At 44.2% G+C, this 14,655-nt stretch overlaps 1 protein-coding gene across 1 annotated transcript in view; it reads left to right on the top strand.

Annotated features, from left to right (window-relative positions):
• Positions 1 to 61: 61 nt before the first annotated feature.
• LOC116912103 (up-regulator of cell proliferation) overlaps positions 62 to 14,655 on the top strand; it is a 43,842-nt gene continuing 29,248 nt past the window's right edge. Inside the window, exon 1 of the mRNA XM_032916000.1 lies at positions 62 to 286. The gene's annotated coding sequence lies outside the window, so the exon portion shown is untranslated. The remainder of the gene's footprint in view (positions 287 to 14,655) is intronic.

Genomic DNA, 14,655 nt, shown 5'->3' with positions numbered 1-14,655 from the left:
GCCTGGGCCACACCTCTGCACCCCGGGAGCGGCAGTCTACGCGTGCGTGCCGCGGTGCACTGTGGGTAGCTTGTGCGCGCAGCAGTCCCCGGGTCTGAGAACCCTGTCGCACACGGTCAGTTACTCGGCCAGTCACTGGGCCCTGTGGCTCTGGTTTCTGCTAGGCGAGGGCCTGGGCACCAGGACGTGCCTGACACCGCAGGTGCCACACGCAATGCTCTCTGCCCCTACCTGGGCTCCTCCCCAGGCTGTCACTTAACTCCCGAGCTTAGTGGTTGTCAGCTCTGTAAGTATACATTCGCTTTTATATGCTTTCTGGGCAGAAGTGTTACAGGTATTTCTGAATACGCGTAGGTGCTGAGCACAAATGCATCTACATGTCTGGAGAGCTGCATTTTCAGTAGGACTTAGGTGATTTTAATGCACTGACGCTATTGAGACTCAACCTGGAAGTGCACACCCCAAGGTAAACTCTGCTTCCCTTTCCCCAAGACAGCTGAGGTGTTTAAGACCAAGTAGTAATGAACTTAGTATTATGTCAGAAATCGCTGTAATAGATTATAGCCAACATCTTGAAAATGAAATAGAATGCGGTAAAATCAAAGTATCAAAGCTGATACAAAGTATCAGCTTATCACATAGTAAAGAATCTGAAATATATATATATATATATATATATATGTACATATATATATATGTATATTTCCCCACCAGACAGATATACTTAATAGGTTATGCTAATGCAGTTGCTCTGGACCAAAGGTGTTCTAACATCAGGCTGGGCTACATCGTGAGTTTGAGGCCAGCCTAGATTGCAGAGTAAGACCATGTCTTAAAAAAAAAAAATTGGGGTTGGGGGTTTAGCTCAGTGGTAGAGCGCTTGCCTAGGAAGCGCAAGGCCCTGGGTTTGGTCCCCAGCTCGAAAAAAAAAAAAAAAAAAAAAAAAAAAAAAAAAAAAAAAAAAAAAAAAAATTGCCCCAAAGGAAAATTTAAAACAAATAGGAGTTGAGATACTAAATAAAAGTGCTTGTGGTGGATTGGGGATTTAGCTCAGTGGTAGAGCGCTTGCCTAGGAAGCGCAAGGCCCTGGGTTCGGTCCCCAGCTCCGGAAAAAGAAAAAAAAAAAAAGTGCTTGTGGTGCAGGCATGAGGACCTGAGTTCATGAGGACCCACATAAAAAGTGGAGCTTGGCTGCTCTTGTCTCTAACCCCAGCACTGGGTAGATGGGGTGACAGGATCCCTGGAGCTAGCTTAGCCTAGACAGTGAGCTTCCAGTTAAGTGAGAGACCTTGTGTCAAATGCAGCAAGGCACAGAGAGTAGCAGGAGACACCTGACATTCTACTCTGGCTTCTGTCACATTCCTGCACCATGTTCCTGCCCAAAACAAAAATAATGAATTGGACACTTAAATGATTTCCCAGCCAGATTCCTATATTCCATTCACCTGTTCCCCTAATTAGTCCTAAACACACGTCATGAACTGTCCTCTAAAATAGAAACCTTACCAAATTTCACCCTTTTCCAAAACTCCACAAGGAAGCCCTGTGGCCTGCGGGAATACATTCAGGGCTCCTTGTGATCCCTCAGGATTTGCTATCTGTGCTCTTTGCTTCCTTAACGTTGGTTATGCTATGGTGGTGTGGTTCGTGCCTTTAGTCCCATCACTCCAGAGGCAAAGGTAGGCAGATGTTTCAAGACAGGGCTAGGGTTTCTCTGTACCCCTGGCTATCCTGGAACTCTATAGAATAGGCTGGTCTTCGTTCAGCTCACAGAGATCCACCCATCCTGTACCTTCTACATTTTTAAAAAGATTTATTTATATATTTATTATATATAACTACACTGGTGCTGTCTTCAGACACACCAGAAGAGAGGGCATCAGATCCCATTACAGATGGTTGTGAGCCATCATGCGTTTGCTGGGAATTTTGCTCAGGACCTCAGGAAGAGCAGTCAGTGCTCTTAACCACTGAACCATCCTCCAGCCTCATCATCTATATCTTTATGTCTTGGCTTTTTCCTTTTTTAGACTTAGTTTATATGTATGAATATTTGCCTGTATGTCTATGTATGTATGTATGTATGTATGTATGTATGTATGTATGTATGCATGTATGTATCCATCCACAGCAGTTTGAAGAGGCCAGAAGAGGAGTTGGATTTCTTGGGACTGGAGTTAAAGGTGGTTGTGAGCCACCATGTACTCCTGGGTCCTTTGCAGGAACACACGCTCAAGTCCACTGGGTTATCTTTCCAGCCTCTCGTGGCCTACTTTTATCTGGAAACCTTCCTTGTTTTTTCTTGAGTAATCTTTGAAAGCTAGTTGGAACATCACTCAGATAGCTTAAGTACAGGATTTCCCTTCTGGAGTCATGTTTTCACAGGCCAGCTGGGTGCACGTTTCCAGCTAGGCGCAGAGGCTTTCATTTGTACTCTAGGTACTTGGACGCTAAGACAGGGATATCGAGAGCTGGGGACCAACCTGGGCAACATGTAGAATCCCATTAAAAAATAAACAAGCAAATGTAACTGGGGTTGGTATCTTGTGACTGTAATCCCAGCTCTTGGGAGGCTGAGACTAAGGACTGCTGTTAGTTCAAGGCCAGCCGGGGTTGCAAAGTGAGTTCTTGTCTCAAAAAACCTAACAGAGCCGGCAGGGTGGAGCGCACCTCTAGTCCTAGCACTTAGGAGGCAGAAGCAGATCTCTGAGTTTGAGGTCAGCCCGGTCTATATAGTGCTGTATACTGAGATCTTGTTTCAAAAAAAAAAAAAAAATCAGGCAAGCAAAAACCAACTACTGCCTCCCTCCCTCCCAAACACACACACACACACACACACACACACACACACCACACACACACACACACACACACACACCCTTGGTCACCTTGCAGAGAATAAGAGACTTGGAACACTCAGCCCATATCACACCCTTCTCAGGAGATCTATGTCGATGAGGGAGCAGAAAGATTGTTAGAGCCTGTCAGAGTCAGAAGTGATGGTAACTTCAAGGCAAGCGTTTTTTGTTTTTTTGTTTTTTTGTTTTCAGACACATAGAGCAGGTGTATGTATGAACTCACAGACTGACAGCATGCAGAAGACTTACTCAAGTCAGACAATCCCAGCACTGCGAAGGGGAAGTCGACACAAAGTGCCGAGAAGCTACAAGTAAAGGCTGCTGGCAGAGGGAAAATCAGTTTCCTTCAATGGAGCAACACTGGGTGTATCAACCACATTCCAGGAGTAGTCATTCAAAACAAGTTGGACTTCATGTATTTGTGGTTTTAGAGAAAAAGACCATGAAGTTGAATATATAGGTAGTTGGGATGTGGGGGAGGGTAAAGAATATGATCAAAATACAGTGTATATAAAATTCTCAAAGGATAAATTAAAAACATGATTAAAAAATCAGCTCATTCTTTGTAAGCTAAGTACTTGGGAGGCAGAAGTCAGAGGATAAGTGAATTAAGGGCAGTTAGTGCTACCTAGCGAACAAAACAAAACCCTAGAGTAAAAATAAATGTTAGTTCATGGGCTACCCGTCCCATACTATTTAACCCCCTGCACACATCTTGGAAAAAGTGACTCCAAGGTTTTTGTAATTGATTATGTATTTGTATCAGAATATAAGTCTCAGCGAGTTGGCTTCATTAATGATTGATTTTCTCTTTTTATGATTATTTTCATTTTATGTGCATTGGTGTTTTGACTGCATGTATGTCTGCGTGAGAGTGTCAGATGCCCTGAGACTACAGTAATAGACAGTGGTGAGTTACTTGGTGGTTGCTTGGATTTGAACCTTGGTCCTCTGGAAGAGCAGCCAGTGCTTTTAACCACTGAGCCATTTCTTGAGACCTTAATGACTGATTTTCAAGGTCTTCCCCAGGAATTTTTTTCTTCATTTTTGCCTTTTGGTTCTTCAATACAGGATTTCTTTGTGTAGTCTTGGTTGACCTGTAACTTGCTCCATTGACCAGGCTGGCCTTGAACTCATAGAGATTTGCCTACCTTTGTCTCCCAAATGCTGGGAATAAAAGTGTATGCCACTACTGCCTAGCCCAAGAATTTGATTATTTTCATAATCCAAGAAAAAAAAACATTAACCCAGACCTCCATAAAGTAAAAAATGAAAACTTCGATTTCTACCTTCTCTTGGTGACTTAGCCCATAGCTTTCTAAATGTTTTATTATGCTTATATATAACATTTAATATTTTGTACTGCAAAATAATATTAGATATATATATGAATTGCAGAAATAATACAGAAGGCTAGGCATGGACTGGAGAGATGGCTCAGTGGTTAAGAGCACTTGTTTTTGCAGAGGACCCAGGTTCCATTCCCAGCACTCCCACATGGCTCACAAACCATATGAACTCTAGTTCCAGGGGATGTCTTTCTGGCCTCTGGATACCGTGTATACACATGGTACCCATACATACATGCAGGCAAAACACACATAAAATAGTCTAAAAAAGTATTAAGTCAAAAAAGCCAGGCCTAATGGCTTACACCAGTAATTCTAGCACTTAAGAGACAAACAGATCTGAAACTCATCATCATTCTTGACTACTACATAGCAAATTCAAGGCCAGCCTGGGCTACATGAGACCCTATTTCAAACAAACAAAACCCAACAACAACAACAAAACATCTGGAGGAAGGGGAGTGTTACTACATTATTAGATTAAATACACCTATAAAGAAATCATAAAGAATATAAAGAGAAAAGTATGAACCATTCAAAAGGAAAATGAAAGGACACAGGTGTATTCCTGAAACAACAACAACAACAACAACAACAACAACAACAACAACAAATTACGGCATCTCTACATGACGAAAACTCTAGCAAAACACCTGCACAGCTGTGGCCTCAGCACTGAGAAGAGAAATGCAGGCAGGAGAAACAAATTGAAGGTCATTCTTTGATGCATACTAAGTTAGTCTGGGCTATGTGAGACCATGTCTCAGACAATGATAACAAGTTCAAAGATAACACTTTTGGTGGCTGGAAAGATGGCTTAGTAGTAAAGGGCACTTGTTACTCTTATAGAGGACCCTGGTTTGCTTCTCAATGCCTATAAAGGCTCACAACCATACTTGTCTCCAGTTCGGGAATCCTAATACTTTCTCCTGCCTTTCACAGGCACTAGTCATGTGCACACGCACATACACACACACACACACACACACACACACACACACACACACAGGCAAGCATGCTCACACATTAGACTTTTTAAATATTTTATTTATTTATTATATATGAGTACACTGTAGCTGTCTTCAGACACACCAGAAGAGGGCATCAGATTTCACTACAGATGGTTGTGAGCCACCATGTGGTTGCTGGGAATTGAACTCAGGACCTCTGGAAGAGCAGTCGGTGCTCTTAACCACTGAGCCATCTCTCCAGCCCCAGACTTTTTAAAAGATAGATTAAAAACAATTTTTATGTGTATGTTGTATTTGTACACAAATGTGGCAGCCAGAAGAGGGTGTTGGATCTTTTAGAACTGGAGTCACAGATGGTTGTGAGCCACCATGTGGTTGTGGGAAATCTAACCCAGGTCCTCTGGAAGAGCAGCCAGTGCTCTTCACCATTGAGCTATCTCTCCAGACTCCTGTAAAAGATACATCTTGAAAAATTACATTTATTTATTTGTGGGTAGATGTATGGATAGGTAGGTGGGTTGTCTCTCTCCTTCCACCATGTGGGTCACAGGGATTGAATTTGGTTGTTGGCAATTCCTTTCCTTATTGGCCATTTCATTTGCCTTCCTTCTCAAAGATCAATTCTTAAAGTTGCTCAGAGTTGAAAGATAATGTGGAAAATTTAAGAAAAGTATATGTACATAAGTTAAGGCAGCCTGGTGCTGGTGGTGCACACCTTTGGTCCCATCATTGGGGAGGCAAGTGAATCTTTGTGAGTTCAAGACCAGCCTGGTCTACAGAGCTAGTTCCAGGACAGGCAAGGCTGCACAGAGAAACTCTGTCTGGGTTAAAAACAAAACAAAAAGCCAGGCTGGTCCATGTTTGTCTTGGTCAGCTTTAGCTATCAGCTGACTTGACACCTACTAGCATCCCTTGAGGAGAACGCCAATTGAGGAATTATCTAGATCAGTGTGGCCTAAGGATATTGTCTTGATTGCTAATTGATCTGGGAGGGCTCTGCTCATTCTCTAGTAAGGTGACTTTCGAGTATCCGAAAGCTCATGAGCCTGCATGCCAGCCAATAAGCGACAGCCCCTGTGGTCCCTACTCTGCTTCTTTGAGAAGGGAGTTCATGGTTGGATGTGATGCCACATGGAGTAGAAATCAGGCCTGCCTCAAGTTGTGTCTTGACTTCCTTCAGTGATGGATTTTAAGCCAGTAAACCTTTTCCGGTTGCTTCTGGTCAGAGTAGTTTGCCACAAAAATCAATACAACAGTGCTTAGAATCCTAGAAAGTGGAGGTAGAGGGATCTTAAATTTGAGTTCAGCCTACACTCTCACGTGACTCAGTTTTTGTATTTGAATGTAGTTCACAGTCCTGAAGACATCTAAGGTTGGACAGCTGTAACTGCTCAGTTTCCGCCTCACAGTGCTCTGTGGTGCAAAGCTGGGAAGGCATACAGTAGTGCAACAAGATAACATTTCCTCAAGAAAAGCATTCTAAAGGCTGGAGAGACGGCTTGGTAACGAAGTGACTATTGCTCTCGCAGACCAACAGCCTTTAACTCAGTTCCAGGGGATTCAATGCCTCTGATCTCCGTGACTTACCTTCACTCACTTGCTCAGACACATACACATAATAAAAAGATAAAAAAACTTAAGACCGGGGTTGGGGATTTAGCTCAGTGGTAGAGCGCTTGCCTAGGAAGCGCAAGGCCCTGGGTTCGGTCCCCAGCTCCGAAAAAAAGAACCAAAAAAAAAAAAAACTTAAGACCTGCTTTGGAGCCGTGGCAAGCAGGTTTTGTCACCGTTGCAAGTATCTGAAATAAAGATCTCAGCAAAGTCTGTCCGGTGTGCTGATACATATCCTTACCTCAGTCCTGTGAGGGAGAGCCAGGTGCATCTCTAGGGCTGAAGGCAGCCTGGGCTGTGTAACCTCATCCCCCAGAACAAACAGACAAACAACCGCAGACGGTTCACCTTGGTTCACACACAGTAGACCATCCGCTGGTGTAGGACCTGTGGTAAGTCAGTATGTAATACAAGCCATGTGGGGAAGACATAGCTGTTCATCTTACTGCAGCCAGAAAGTGGAAGAAAAAAGAGAGAGAGGACTGCTTGTCCCATGATCTCCTTCAAGGGCACACACCCCTCACTCCAAGTCTGCTGTATGGGCCAGCAAATTGGCATAGCAGGTAAAGGCACTTGCTGCACAAGTCTGGTGACTTGAGTTAGGCTTCCAGAGGCCACCTGAAGGAAGGAGAGAACTGACTGTACAAGATGTTTTCTGATCTTCACATGTACACCCACACATGTGTGCATGTATATGCCCAGTATACACAGCACACACACCAAAACCCTGCAAATCTTCTCTCCCACTCTTGTGCTTTCTTAGCGAAGGTCTTACACAGCAGTGCTTGCCCTGCACTCACTGTTGAGATCAGGCTATCCTCTACTCCAGGTCACCCCATGGTATATAAAACAGTGGTTGCCAGTCTGTGGGTTGCCCTGAGAGAACTTTTGTAAGCAGCTTTGAAGGATCTTGCTCTGGATGTACAAGTAAACACCACTATCTGTCAACAATAGGGGTAGGTACCACCCATGCAGCACAAGCTGATTAATGACTGACTCCTGGTAGAAGAGAGGGTGCCATCCTGTAAATTTATTGGGGTGAGTTGAGACCCCAAACAGATTAGATACCAAACAAATTAGGCTTAAGAACTCTTCTGACATAAGCCAACCCAGGGAAAAGGTCCTCAACCAGGACCCCAAAAAGTGGTAGGCACCTAACCTTTCTTTTTTTTTTTTTTTTTTTTTTGGTTTTTTTTTTCGGAGGTGGGGACCGAACCCAGGGCCTTGTGCTTCCCAGGTAAGCGCTCTACCACTGAGCTAAATTCCCAGCCCCGCACCTAACCTTTCAATGGTGATGGCCCACCTCCTCTACTACCTGATGCTTGGGTGTGTATCAAGGACCACAGACAGACAGAACTCTGGACTGTTCTTGGGGCCTCTGTGAGTCTTGGTCCACTCTTGACATGAACTACCTGACTGCTGCCAGCTGTACCGGCTTGCTTCGTCTATACCTGAACTGCCCTTAGACCTGGTTCTGCCTGTGGCCTGCTGCAGGAACTCTGCAGCTTTCCTCTCAACGCTATCAACAACAGCTTCTTTCCCACTGTCTTAGTCACTGTTCTGTTGCTGTGAAGAGACACCATAACCAAGGTAACTTGTAGAAAGCATTTAATTGTGACTTGACTACAGTTTCAGAAGTTTAATCCATTGTCATGGTGGGGAGCACAGTGGTATATAGTTCATGCATGGTTCTGGAAAAGTAACTTAGTTCTATATCCAGATTTGCAGGCAGAAGGAAGAGAGCCCCTGGCTGGGCCTGGCTTAGGCTCTTGAAACCTCAAAGCCCACTCCCAGTGGCACACTTCCTCTAATCAAGTCATCCCTCCTAATCCTTAGATATCACCACTCTGATGACTAAGCATTCTACTGTATGAGTCTAGAGCCATTCTTTTTTTTTTTTTTTTTTTTTCTTTTTTCTTTTTTTCGGAGCTGGGGACCCAACCCAGGGCCTTGCGCTTGCTAGGCAAGCGCTCTACCACTGCGCTAAATCCCCAACCCCTAGAGCCATTCTTAGTCAGACCATCACACCAGTGCTTCACTGTGCTGTCAGGACAGATTCCATTTGTACATCTCTCAGCTCACTTTAACTGTTACAGCCTCCCTAACTTGTATTTTTTTCTATAAACTGAATATATGCATATATGTTATGTAGTGTGTGTGTGTGTGTGTGTGTGTGTGTGTGTGAGAGAGAGAGAGAGAGAGAGAGAGAGAGAGAGAGAGAGAGAGAGAGAGAGACTTGGGAGGCAGAAGTGGGTAGATATCTGTGAGTTTGGGGCATGAACAGCCAGGAGGACTATGTAGACCACATTTCAGGAAGAAAAAGAGAGAGAGAGATTAGAATACAGGGGCTAAGGTATTACTGGTCTTTGCTACTTTGTGGGTTCTTCTTTTTCCTACCCTGTATCCCCTTTGTTTCGTCCTCTATCACTAGATGTAGAGACAAGGATACAGGGGAGAGAGAGAGGAGTTAGGAAAAATCTCTGAATCTCATTTCTTTCCTTTTGTTTCTTTTTTGACTGTGGTTACTAACAAACCACAACCAACCTCATCCACCCACCCAAAATAGGGGCTCTAGCATTTATATATCCTCTGAAAAGTTCCCAGAATTCCTAGCATCACAAAATTATAGAAACTATCTGCAGCTTGTAAAACCATGCCTCTGCTAGAGCATGAGGCAAGCCATAGTTGGTTACTGAGGACAGTTCAAGGCAGCCCCACATCCCCACACCTGGATTAAAATGGAAGCACATTCTTATAATGTTTTTATGTTTTTAAAGAAACCAAGTTCCAAAATTGCCACCACACAGAGACGGCTCAGCGGTTAAGTGTCTGATTAGCAAGTGTGAGGACAGGAATTCTGATCACCAAGGTAAATGCTAAGTGGGTGTTGCAATTTCAATTTCGGCCTCAGAAGGCAAAGACAGGTTATCCACCAAGCAAACTGATCAAGGAGACTTGGTCCAAGCTCTGGGTTTGATTGAAGGACTCTGCCTCCTTGAATAAAAATAATTGCTGGTGATTATTGATCCGAGTTCTGCTCCACTACAGGGCATGGCTTCCTGGAGGTGAAGAGTTTGGCTGCATTTACCCCACGCTGCCACCTGCAGGTGCAGGGATTCAGGGAAGGGCAGAGACACCACTGGGGGAGGGGTGCAGTCTGAGATGTGGGGTGTCAGAGCTGGTAGTCCCTGACTTCTGGGCCCCCAGTTGCCGATGGAGAACCACATAGAGAAGTCAGGAACGAAGTGTCAGGGGTCCCCAAGTCTGCGATGATGCCGAGGCCATGGTGGTCTCAGACTCTAGGATACCGGGCGCTTCTGGGAGTCACAGAAGAGCTGAAAATGGAGCTGGGGGCCTGCAGGCTGTGAGGATGGAGAGGGAAGCTCTGGCTTAGCTCGGAGGTGACTGTCCTTAGCTTGGTGGTGGTTGGTTGGGAGCGCAGAGGGGCCTTCTACGGGAGACTTAGGCAGCGGCTCTGCAGTCAAAGACCCCTCTGCTGCCCACTGCGATTCTTGATGAAACAGACAGCCGATGGTTCTAAACTGTTTACTGACTGTCACCATGGAAAATGGGTGGCACGTACCGACTTCTTAGGGCGGACCTTAAATACCCACTGCAGGGAGGAATGTCTGGGAATCGAAGCTTATTGGCTGGCCTCAATCTATCAGAGATCTACCTGTACCTCCTCCCAAGTGCTGGCTGTTTCAGGATTTCTGTAACTAAATTCTGAGGGAATGGGTCCACAGGTTATTTTCTTTATATAGCTTTATTTATTTCATTCTCATTTTTTTGAAGAGTTTGAGCAGGATTGAAGTTAAAATATCTAAAAAAATTGGAAGAACTCACCAGTAAAGACATTTGGTCTTAGACTTTGGGAGTTCCTAATAAGTGATTCGGTAGTTTTACTTCTTATAGGGTCATTTGGATTTCCAGGGACTTTTCTTCATTTAGTTATGTGTGTGTGTCTGTGGTTATGTCCACAGAAGGTCAGAAGCCAGCTCGTGGGGGTTGGTTCTTCCCTTCCACCAAATGTAAAATTGTCTTTTACCTGCCAGATGTAATTGTTGTCTTGGAGGCTCAGTGCTGAATAAACTCACCCTTTCTAGCTCTTTCCGACCTCTTCATGGCTGGTTCAACTCAGCTGCTCTGGAACTAGCTTCACTCTGCTTGTGACTGAACTGCTCGGCTCGGCTCGGCTCAAACTCAGTCTGGCAATCTGTTCTAATCTTCTGGCTCCTTCTACTTTTCTGACTTGATTTGTCTTTTGCTGCAACCCCTCTCTGTAAAACTGTTGTGGTAAAACTGCCCCATCTTCTCTTTCTACGATGCGCTCTCTCTTTCCTGTGCTGTTCTCCTGAGAGATTGCATACCCTAACCCTACTCATTCTGTCAGATCTTTCTGTGATTCATCACTTTGTCTGCCCCTTCCTTTCTTTCTTTAAAACTTGATTTGTTACAGTTTGAAAGTGAAATGTGCCCAATGGCTTACGTGTTTGCATACTACTGACAGTTTGGGGAGTTGGGGAGCCTTTAGGAAATGGGGCCTAGCTTAGCTGAAGCAAGTGGGTTATGACTTCCCAAGGGACCTTAAGAGTTAGCTTAGCTTAGCTTCTGGCCAAGTCTCTATTCCCTGGTAGTCAGTACAATATAAACAGCTCTCTTACGATCCCGCCACCACACTTTGCATGCCATGACAGCCTTCGTCTCAAATGAACAGAGATAAATTTATCCATTCTTAAATTGTTATTATGTATTTTGTTACAGTGATAAAATGATTAATAACTTAAAAATAATCTATTTCTAGAAATTTGCTCATTTCATCTGGATTATCTAATTCGTTGGTGGACAACTGTTCTTTTGATTCTGTAAGATTAATAGCAATGTCTCCATTAATGTTTCTGATTTTAGTTGTGTATGCCTTTTTCCCCCTTTGTTAATTTGGCAAATGTGTGCCAACTTTTGGTTTTTAAAAAACAAAACTTGTTTTTTAATTATGTTTGTGTGGGTATGTGCATATGATTTTGGGTGCCCACTGAGGCCAGCAGCCTTGGATCTTAAAAGAGCAGGGGTTGTTTCAGGCTGCAGTTAGCTCTTAACTGGGCTATCGCCAACCCCAAGAAACAACTTTGGGGCCTGGTGATGGAGTTTAGTTGGTAGGATTGGCCTAGCACACATAAAGCCCTAGCTTCAGCTCCTAGCAACACATAAGCCTGTTGAGGTGACTCATGCCTGTAACCCTGTCCTGGGGTGGAGGCAGGAAGACCAGAAGTTCAAAGCCATCCTTGACTTAGAGCAAGTAGGGAGGGAGGGCCAGATAATACATTTTGGGTCTAAAGAGTCGGATCTGTCGTTAAGCACTGTTACTTTTGCAGAGGATGTCATGTCCAGCTCCCACATGACAGCTTATAACTCCAGTGCCAGGGGATCCAATGTCCTGTTGATTTCTGCAGGTATTAGGCATGTATGTAGTGCACAGACATACACAGGTAAAGCACTCCTAACATAAAACAATAAACAAATCTTTTAAAAGTGTTTAGTGAATAAAATAAATCAAAACTTTCATTGAGTTGCTCAGTGGCAGGCCATTTGCTTAGTGTATGCAAGGTCTTGGGTTCAATCCTAGCATTACAAATTAAATAAATAAACTTTGTTGGTTTTTAAAATATTGAATAATTCGGGTTGGGGATTTAGCTCAGTGGTAGAGCCCTTGCCTAGGAAGCGCAAGGCCCTGGGTTCGGTCCCCAGCTCCGAAAAAAAGAACCAAAAAAAAAAAAAAAATTGAATAATTCAAGTTTACAGAAATTTCTTACCATACCTATTCTTTTTTTTTCGGAGCTGAGGACCAAACCCAGGGCCTTACGCTTGCTAGGCAAGCGCTCTACCACTGAGCTAAATCCCCAACCCCCCTTTTATTTTTTAAAAACTTTTTACTTATTTGGGGGTGGGCATAGAAATCATTTGTGCAGGGTCCATTCGTAAAGGTCAGAGGATAGCTCGTTACAGTATTCCTCTTATAGCATTACATGGGTCCTCGGGGTTGAACTCAGGTTGGCAGGCGTGCTCTTAGGTGCCTTTACCCACTGAACCATCTCACCAGCTCTTTTTTCTTTATTTACTTATTCACTTTACACTCCACTATCAGATCTCCTCCCAGTGCCCTCCTCTCGCAGGTCTTCCTTCCCTTTTCTTCTGAGAAGGGGGTGCCCTCCCTGGGTGTCCCCCCACCCTGGCACATCAAGCCACTGCAGGACTAGGTGCATCCTCCCTCACTGAGGCCAGACAGAGCAGCCCAGCTAGGGGAGCAGGATCCACCGGCAGACAACAGGTTCAGGGATAAGCCCTGCTCCAAGGATCCAGGTTAACTAACTGTTGCTGGTCTTCCTGTGGAGTCCCTATTCTTTCGGAGTCCCTCAATCCTTCCTCCAGTTCTTCTGTAAGACTCCCCAGCTCCATCCAACGTTGGGCTGTGGGTCACTGCCTCTGTTTCGGCCACTGGTGAGTAGAGCCTCAGAGGACAGTCGTGCTAGGCTCCTGTCTGTGAGCACAGCAGAGCGTCATTCATGGCCTTGGCCATTCTCTCTGCCTCCGTTCCATCTCTGTGCTTGCACTGCTTCCAGGCAGGGACACATTTTGGATCAAAGGTTTTGTTAGTGGGTTGCTATCCTTATGCCCCTGGAGTCCTGCCTGGCTACAGGAAGTGGCCACTTCAGGATCCACATTCCCTACTGTTAGGAGTCTCAGCTAGTTTAGCAGTCCTGGCTGTCCTGGAACTCGCTTTGTAGACCAGGCTGTTTGGAACTCAAAAAGATCCGCCTGCCTGTCCTGCACCCCCAAGTGCTTGGGGTTAAAGGCATCACCATCATGCCCAGGTGCCAGCAAGATCTTACCTTTTAAAAAAAGAAAGAGAAACAAAGAAAATAATAATATAGTTGAAAAACTAGAATATCCTAGACTAGATTCCTAACTTTGAACAGGACTCTGTGACCTTCCTCTAAGGGGGTAATTAGCATTAAGTAAGATCATAAGAATAAAGCCCTAATCTGATAGGATTGTGTGATTATAAGAAAAGAAGATGGACTGGAAAGATGAATCAGAGGTTAAAAGCACTTGCTGCTTGTGACTGTTTGAATGAAAGTGGTCCCCATAGGCTCATATGCTTCAATGCTTGGTCCCAAGTCAGTAGAACTGGTTGGGAAGGGGTAGGAGGTATGGCCATGTTGGAGGAAGTATGTCACTGAGGGTGGGCTTTGCGGTTTCAACAGACCATACCATTCCCCCCATTCTCTCTCTGCTTCATGCTTGTGCCTCAGATGTGAGCTCTCAGCTTCTGCTCCAGTGTTATGCCTGCTTGGTGTCATGTTCCCTGCTATGATGGTCACAGACTCTAAACCTCTGAAACTATAAGCCTCAAATAAACTCTTCTCTAAGCTGCGTTGGTCATGGTATCTTGTCATAGTAACAGAAAATTAAGACAGAAGCTGGTACCAGGAGTGGGGTACTATATAGCCTGACCTTGCAAAAAAATTTTAACAGACTACCCTAGTAGGAGTTTAGAAGACAATAGTTCTGAGTGTGAACTATGTGTGGACTATGTAGGCCCTGGCTCAAGAAGTTTCAGATGGGAGCAATATTATCAAGTGCTAAGAGGCCATTTTTGTGATATTCTGCAAAAGATTAGGGCTGTTTTTGTTTTGTTTTCTCCCCTGTATCCTAAGAATCCACCTTAGATAAATTGAAAAGTAACAAACTATTCTTTTTTCTTTTTTGGTAGCAATTTCAAGACAGCCTAAAAAAAACAAAACAAAACAAACAAACAAACAAAAAAAAAACAAAAAAAAAGACAGCCTAATATTGACTTTATCATGT

The sequence above is a fragment of the Rattus rattus genome, chromosome 11 (assembly GCF_011064425.1).
Source record: "Rattus rattus isolate New Zealand chromosome 11, Rrattus_CSIRO_v1, whole genome shotgun sequence".
NCBI lineage: Eukaryota > Metazoa > Chordata > Mammalia > Rodentia > Muridae > Rattus > Rattus rattus.
This window is presented reverse-complemented; position numbering and strand designations above follow the sequence as displayed.